Source organism: Nelusetta ayraudi, unplaced genomic scaffold, assembly GCF_046127955.1.
Source record: "Nelusetta ayraudi isolate G7.1 ecotype Tasmania unplaced genomic scaffold, CSIRO-AGI_Nayr_v1 ptg000060l, whole genome shotgun sequence".
Classification (NCBI taxonomy): Eukaryota; Metazoa; Chordata; class Actinopteri; order Tetraodontiformes; family Monacanthidae; genus Nelusetta; species Nelusetta ayraudi.
Genome location: NW_027466110.1, coordinates 3,429,540 through 3,438,379, shown reverse-complemented (window position 1 = coordinate 3,438,379; position 8,840 = coordinate 3,429,540). Strand labels below are relative to the sequence as shown.

Below are 8,840 nucleotides of genomic sequence, written 5' to 3'. Positions count from 1 at the left end.
GTTAAGCTTTCCCAAGACAAGAACTAATAATAAAACTCCAGGGATCACAAAGTTCATCAGGAATGACATCATCTTGGAGAACTTGGAGCAACTTGTTCCATCGATAGCAAATCTGTAAAGTGCGTTTCTCATTGCTGGAAAATCCAGGCTGGACCAGAGAAGCGTATCACTGCTGGAAAAACGTCAGAGTGAGTTCTGCCTCAGACGGGATCTGCAATCAGCCCAGCTGGTGCACTGTCAACGAGTCGGACGTTAAAAAGGCTGATCTGTCACAAAGTGGTGCCTGATCCCCTCCGATCAGTCCCCGAAGACTGATGGCCGCTGCCCCCACGACGATGCCGCGGCGTCGGCCTCTGTGTGCGCCGCTGTGCGCCTTCCCGGCTAATCAAGGGCAGCCGGCGTATCCGTCTCAGCCTGCCAAAAGATTCATCACGGTGCCGGGTTAAGCGGGAATAAAAACACATTAGTGTCATGTTCGACCGATCGAGTGGAAGCGCCTGCATCACGGGCGCCGCAAGGTGGTAAAAAGTCCGCACCCCGCGTATTGATTCGCGCTATGCAAAAAATTATCATTATTATTTTTTTGTTTTGTTTTCTGTCGGGCACTCGGAATGCGCCGTGACCCCAGGGGTCAACAAACACTTTGGAGGCTCCTCGCCTGGCATGTGAGCCAACAACGCCCGTGCACTCGCAATAGCCGTGCCCCGTCTTGTCATTTCTCAGCCCGCCTGGCTTTTTTTTTTTTTTTTTTTTTTTTACTAATTGCTGGCAATCGACAGACAATATGACGGGGCTGAGAGAGGTGGTGGGCTTCTTACAGTTTTTTTGGCTCTAACAAGGAGCTTTTTTCTTTTTTTTGCGAGGCTCCTGCAGCCAAAAACTATCAACAATGGATGTGAATTGGTCAGCAGGAGTCTGCGAGTTACAACCTGAATTAATTGGCATAAGGGGATCCAGCATGGCCGGCGCCAGATCACATTAAGCTGATGAGATTTGACTCAGTAAACTTTCACAAAGGCAAATTCCTTGTTACACAGGGCGGAATGACACTATAGGATAAACTTACCGCCTCCTCTGTAGATCCGGCGCTGAAAACACACTTAAACACGGCTTTTATAGGAGTCGGGCCAACAGCAAACATTGGCTGGAGGAGCCGGCAAACACTCGCGTCCTCTCACAAAGCCGCTTTATTAGCCGCTGCTGAGCCAGCCAACAAGCTACACAATATGTAGGTTGGGAAACATAATGACGATAATATTTTGCCGGCTCCCCCGTGGCGGCTTTTTTTTTTCCGCTGTTGTTGTTTGTTTTGATAGGTCACGGAGACGGCGCTTGGTAAATTGTTTAATCTTTCGGTAGTATATGAAATCCATTTGTTTGTGGGCTTTGGAAGATTACCATTGAGACGTAATTACATCATTACAGGTGCTATCATCATCATTTATCTTTCTGACATTTACTAAATGCCAAAGTGTCCCTGGGAGACTGACGCTTGATCCTTTTGCGACGCTCAAACACTTTTAATTACTTTAAAAATCTAAGGGCGTCCTCATGCAAAACAGCGGCTTAGCCGAGGTTTAGCAAGGAGCGTGCCGGTGACCCCCGCGTGCAGTCCGGACTCCGGAGTTCACACACTGCAAATCTCCAACGAGAAAAAAATATTCACCCCTTTTGTCTTTTCTTGAGTGTCCTGCCTGGACGAGCTTACAGAGTTAACACAGTGTCACCGGACGCAGATGGCTGCGGCTGCGAGTGCTTCACAAGCCATAAATGTTCATGAGTACAACTGGTTAATCAGTGCGCCTGCTGAGACCGAGGCCTGCGTGTGCGTCTGTGTCTGTGCGTGTGTGTGTGTGTGTGTGTGTGTGTGTGTGTGTGTGCAGGCAGGGAGAATGGAGTAAGTTAAAGAAAGAGGGGGATAACAGAATTAAAGAGCCAGATATAGAAAAGGGGGAGCGGAGGTGGAGGTGAGGGAGGGGGGGGCGGGGGGGGGGGGGGGGGGTAGCAGCGCGTCTCCGGAGGCCTCCACACCAGTGCTCACCCCGCTGCCAGGCACGCTACGCACACTAGAGACCTTATTTACCCAGCAGCCCTGAAGAGGCCCGGGCCCCCAGATCTTATTTACTCAGAGCCCAGGCAACCGTCAGGTACTGAGGGGGGATCTGGCCAGCAGCAAAAGCAAATACCCCAGATCAAAACCAAACCATGGAGGAAGAAAGGGGCGCTCAGCCAAAGTCCTGGTCAAGCGCTAATGTTTACTCTTTGGTTTGAAGGGCTGTGGATGGACTCCATTTGAAGAACTCAAAATTGACACCCCCCCAACCACCACCACCACCACTCTCTTCCATCCCTCACCTACCCGGCATCGCCTTTAAGAGAAGAAAAGAGTGGGTGTAAGGGGTGTGGGGGTGCAAGAATGAGAGGAGCAAGGAGGAGGAGGGGACGAGGGGGGTAGAAAATCACATTTCCACCACTGTCTCATATCCATATGTCTGGACTGTGTGCGGTAATGTGGACTTTCTCTGGTCTTTAAAAAAAAAAAAAAGAAAGAAACAGCACTGCCACCGGTCTTCAGGATCAGACATGGTGTCGGGGGTGGGGTGGCGCGGGGTGGGGAGGGGGGGATGAAGACGGAAAGGGGAAAAGAGAGAGAGAGAGAGGGAAAAAAAGAGGGGGGAAAAAGCCCAGCTAATGACTAGCTCTTATGCATCAGTGCACTTACTAATGAGCTTCCAGGGAGAGGCTGGCAGAGCCGGAGCGAAGGCTGAGCCGGGATGTGAGAGGCCTGGGCCATCACTTCCCTGCTGTGATCCCTGCCTTCCCGCTCACAAAGAGCCCCGGCTCCCAGCCACTAATGAGTGTTAGAGGGAGAGTCCAAACTCACGTCCACCTGCCAGCCTTCAGAGCCCAGCCTGCTGCAAGACAGTAGGGGTCAGACACATTCCTGAGCTCTTAATAATTTACATCATATTGATTTCCTCACCGTTAGACACTCTCACCTGCGCGCACACTCACTCTCACACACAGACACACACGCTTTTCCTCTTCCTCTCCCGTCTTCACCCGGCCTGCCTCTCTCCCCTCCTGACGGAGGCACGTTTCAACCAAGAGAGGCACGGCTCGGGGAGGATACAAAATGTGTGTGTTCGTCCAATCCGGTTAAATACGGCGTTTAATTTAATAGACTGTGGGAAGTTTCTGTGTCGAAGGGGACAGTTTGCACACTGTATGATTGGGGTACTAGCTGCCAAGGACTCGCACCGCACTCGTGTTGTCCAGCAGGGCCTCTACACAGACACAATTTATACATGCTGGAAATACAATACCTTAACCCTTTATGGAGCACTAGGTGAAATACTTGGAAATTTATGTCCTGACATGTCAGACCCAATAGAAGAAGATCATATACATTATTATTTTGTGTAAAATAAATCATATCAAGAGGAACACATAGTAAAACTAGGATAGGAACATTTCATTTAAAAATGTCACATCCTTGATTTTAAAACAAGTCATTGCATGAAACAGACTTAAAACTCCTCATATAACCAGCAGCAAGTGAACAGTTTGTTATATACTGTGCTTATGTGTTATTATATACCATTGTGATAAGACACATATGGAAATGAGCATTTTTCCCATTTTTCCCTGTCACACGTGTCAGGATTGCATCCTGACGTCATATATCAGGAGGCAGTGATCAACGTGAATATTGTTTGCTGTACAATGCCTGACCACTGGATGGCACTGTATCCCACATATTGGTCCTTTAAAATTCACCAACAAGACATCAAAACACCGTTCCACATTAACATGCCCAACTATATGATTTTTGAAAGTCTCCATCTCTGGGCAGCCAACAAAAGAGAAGTCGCATAAAAAGGCAAGAAGAAGAGGAAAAAAATCCCCAGAAAAACGTAAAATAAATTATGCAGTTTGCGTTCGGCTTAACCTCTAATCAAATTCTGAGACGGCCGCATTAGTATTCTCCCATTGTCAATATGATGATCTGTATACTCTAACCGTTAAATATTCATCGGCTTGGAACAGTTTCTTTCCTCTCTGATTCATAATTCAAGTTGAAATGAATGTTACATAGGTGCGGCGCCGTAATCCTCCTCCCCTGTTCGCAAGAGGAAAAACTTCCCGTCATCAACGCCCGCACTTAAGAATGACTTTTAACACCTGCCACCTTGTCTCCATTGGAGGGGGGACTTCAAAGTGTGCTCCGAGTGTGCTCCTTAACAAGGATTTCACGGCGAGAATTAACCCAAATAGGAGGGATTTACATGACATTGACACAATTATTCAGATGTGAAGCATACTTCAGTCCCATGCTGCTGCTGTTAATCATCTATCTATCTATCTATCTATCTATCTATCTATCTATCTATCTATCTATCTATCCATCCTTGTATGTGCTCTCACACAATATTTCCCCGGCTTGTGTGTCTTTCTTCTTTTCGTATTTTTACTTCTCACTCCGCCTCTGGCAAGCCCAGACAGACCGCATGCCCCGAGCCCAGCTCTCCCCTAATTCCCAGTGTGATCAACCTGCACACTGTGCCACAGGTTTGGCCCCTCTAGACGAGCCCTTGCAACATCGAAAAGCTTGAAGTGAGTGTCGAGGCGAGGCTGAAGGCCTCGCTGTGTGGGCGGTGATTCGCTCCTCCAAGAACAGAGTCGGTTGTGGAACCTGTTGTCGTGACAAAGCAGCGCCCAGCTGGGTGCAGCTTAGATCTAGGACCTTTAACCGTTTATTTGACATTTTTATTCTTAACAGGTTGGAATTAAGTCACTGTTGTGGGTCGTTAAAGCGCAATCTCTTTTTTTCTCTAATTGCAGCCGCTTTTTTAACACACAACTTGGCAAACACTGCCCTCTACTGTTTAATGTCAGGACAAGGTTTGTCGAAGAACTCGCGCCGATACCTGTCAGTTACCACACTTTCACGGTCACCTTCAAGTGTTCCGTCAGTCCCACCAGTCCATCAGCCGTCTTTATAAGGTAATGAGTGAGTAATCTGTAACATTTGATAATACTAAGTATTATTTTGTATTGGCACTATTTTGGGCAGCCCATCTAGAAGTTATGGGGTCCTGAGGGTGTTATTGTTGTTGATGTTTCCCCCCCCCCAGTTGCAGAGAGCGCTTTTTTTTTATAGTGTAGTGACTCAAGACCTACAGGTGTCGTCGTCCTTTTGGCACAGCATATGACATAATCAGTTGTCATTTCAGAATCTGATTTCTTCGATTAGTAATGTTATTATGGTATTATATTATCGTCCTCAATTCATCACTTGTTAAATTAGATGGGGTGTTTCCTAATTCAAGTGTTGTCTCCTGAACGCACAGAAGACTCTGCGGTCAAGTGTAAATATACGGTATATGCAAATATATGGGAAGAAATAAGGTTGTGTAACTTGCCGTGACGACCACAAGGTGTCAGCACAGATCCGTTTGTTTGTTTTTGCTCGCAGTGCAGCAAAATGAGAACGTCTGCTACCTGCGTTCATCATCTGAACCGCAATCTCGACAAATACACTGACTGGCCACTTTGTTTGGGGGGGGGGTCAAACGGTCAAATGCTTGTAAGCACGAACAGCTAATCAATCACTCGACAGCAGTTCAATTCATTCAGTTGTGCAGACTCAAAGTTCAAAGTGAGCATCAGAATTGGGGGAAATAGGCGATTTAAGCGACTTTTAAAGTGGTGAGATGTGGATGTTGGGTGTTTCACAAAGTGCTGTTGATCTACTGAGCTTTTCACAACATCACAACATCTCCAGGGTTTACAAGAGAATATGCCCCCCAAAAAAGAGGGGGGGGGGGGGGAATTACACATAGATGATTACAAATATCCACATGAGTAGATGTTGTACGGTGTAGTCCCGTGCTATTCTTTGGTTTGCGAGATCAGTCGTCCTTTGGTTTGTATCAGTGGATGAAGTTTGACAATGAGCTCTGGGACGCACACAAAAACAAGGTAATATATCTCGCAAACAAATCCCGCGCCAGTGAGCCGAGAGCACCCAGGTGTTGTCAAACAGCCATAATACTGATGTAACACCACCTGTCCTAGAAATTATTACAGACCCAAAATAACACCCGTGCGCGCTCGTGCACACACACACACACACACACACACACACACATTGTATCAGCTTGCACCACATTGTCATAACCCTCAAAGACAACTCCCTGCATCATATATCTGTTGCGAGAAGACATGCGCTTCCCTCTGCTCTAACGCCGAGTTTCCAGCCCCGAATGCTCATTTGGTTCTACTTGTGCATCACACTTACAAATAACCCCACCTGCTGCCTGCTGCAACACTCACTGGCAATACCTTTGGGGATGAGAGTGGAGATCTGAGAAAAGTTCAGCATCCCACAGGAGATTTTAATTAGAAAATAATAATAATTTAAAAAAAAAAAGAAAATGCTTGGGTAAGCACTATTTCTGTGTAGTTTCTCCTTTGAGGAAAAGCAAAGCAGGATTCAAAGACTGTTTGTTTTTTTAGTTTTTTTTTTCACCATTAGTGATGTGCTATTTTGTTGGTAGCACATGCTTGCATCTGATAATCATGCACGTAGCTGTGAATGGCAAATTAAATATGTAATTGCTTTTATTTCTGAATTTATTCAGTGCGTAGGTTCCAGTGCATAGATTTTCACCTCAATGTTGGTTTAGCTGTGACATGAACGGACTCGTCTGTATTCCTCTGCGCTATCCTTCGCAGAGGAAACGCACAAGTCTTGAGGTCTCACTGTAATTCGGTTCCTGCACCTACCTCCAGCCTCTCTAACTGTGTAAGGCTGCTCCGTCCGCTCACAGCCAGGGCTGCAGCCAGAGGGAGAGGGTCCGGGGCGCCACCTGTGTCGTCGGGACACACCAGTTTCCATGGTAACCTCGGTAACGGAGGGGATAAATGGAAGGAGGCAATCACAGAGCCCTGCAAGCATTTCCTCGGCTGTCGTAATGAATGGCCACTCCTGAAAACCAGGCACTGAAATTGCACTTAAATTTTAGATTTTTTTTTTTTTTCTCACCTCCGTCTGTAAGCCAAGTGGCTCACTAGGTGTTTCAGGATTGAGTCGCAAAAGCCTATCATTTGGCAAATGTTTCGCATTTAGGTCTGCAGAATAGCAGCTCCGAATGCCGAACACCTCCACCCTTGAGGCAATATGTATATATGTATATATGTATATATATATATATATATATATATATATATATATATACATATATATAGATATATATATATATATACATACATACATATTGCCAGGTGTACCTAATAAGTGACCTGTGATATTACAGAGGTCATATCACTGCACCTGATGCTACCTCATGTGTCATTGTTTTCGCTTACGGTACTCCACGCATCTATAGCCATGGCAATGTAACCATAATTGATGTGCCTGATGCCGGTGATATTGATTCACTGACTGCTTGTAACTGGATGCACTCCGTTTGAGCAGAACACGTCCCCAAGCTGAAAGAGCCGTGCTTTAGTTGGTCGCTTTTTACAGTTGAGGCAGCGAGTCTTTTTCGGTTTGAGCCCAGAGGACACACACACACACACACACGCACACACACACACATACACACACGCCTCCGGCTGGCAGAGCACCGCATGGTTTTTTTCCTCTGCACCAGCTGCACTGCAGACTTCCCACCTTGTCTTTGCGGGGCAGGGGGAGGATTCACTGGGCTGCAACCTGGAGGAAATCACTCTTCTCAGACCCGCGCGTGGCTTTATAAAGGTGGAGCCGGGTCAAATACTAAGGATTAATTATCGCCCCTTGTTATCAGAGCACAATGCGCTGACCTCTGCCGTCACATTATCAGATCTGTAGCTGTTCGGACGTTGAGACGCTGCCAACCGGCGGTGAGATGGATCAGATGTCAGGCTCCACCACCACCACCACCACACCTGGGCAACTCGAGGGGCCTGTGGGGAGTGCGAGGGCAGGCGTCTCCAGAGGTCTTTCCAGCGCATGTGAGCAGGAAGGAGAGCTTCTTTTTATGACCTTCCTTTATTTAATGACAGAGCTGCTGTTAGATCATGAGGCTGTTAAAAATGATTTGGAACTGTGTTGTTTCAGATGATGTCACACTTTAATTGAGTCATTAAATTACCCATAAAGGGTGACCTATCTTTCTTACATCTTCCTCATTTTTTTTCTCTCTCTCTTACATGCATCCCACCCTCTCAGCATCTGAAGAAATGACCTGCAATGATATTTAGCTGTAAAGACGTTGATTTAAGGAAGCAGTCTCATTGGAGAATCTCAATGTACGCCTTCAAGCCTCTTTTACACGCTCCGCAAATTAAACTACCAGGCACTGTTGGTTATGACCAGTTCCATGCTGATTCCAACCCTGAGTGCGTCTCTTCTGTTTATCCTGAGTTCAGATCGAGAGGATGGATCTCACATTCTTGATTGTGCGACCCGACACTGACAAGGACGGCTTCCTTTTTATTTCCTTCCTTTCCGCGACTACGGACAATGGCGTGACGGTGACAACGCACTTCAACAAGCCCAGCTATACGCACGTGACATTTCATGTCTCACGGCATGTCGCCGTAAATCTTACACAAGGGACTTTTAAATCTCAGTTCTTTTATCTGTCATAACAATCCTTCCTCGCTGGATTTGCATCAGCTTTGCATATGTGCATCCCGCACCCAACCGCCAACCCCACCCTCATTCCCCTCCCCCGCTGCCAGTCAGTCCCATGAACGGGAGCGGATGATGAACGGATGGCTGACCTACAGAAGACGATGCGCGAGCGGGCGATGACTCAGCGGCCGCGTGCCGGACAAAAGGGGAT

The 8,840-nt window shown here is 46.9% G+C and overlaps 1 long non-coding RNA gene across 1 annotated transcript; it reads left to right on the top strand.

Annotated features, from left to right (window-relative positions):
• Positions 1-4,739: 4,739 nt before the first annotated feature.
• Positions 4,740-8,153, top strand: LOC142897796 (uncharacterized). The gene is made up of 3 exons (XR_012928492.1): positions 4,740-5,007; positions 6,837-6,977; positions 7,854-8,153. It is a non-coding gene; the product is annotated as an uncharacterized LOC142897796 (long non-coding RNA).
• The last annotated feature ends 687 nt before the right edge of the window (positions 8,154-8,840 follow it).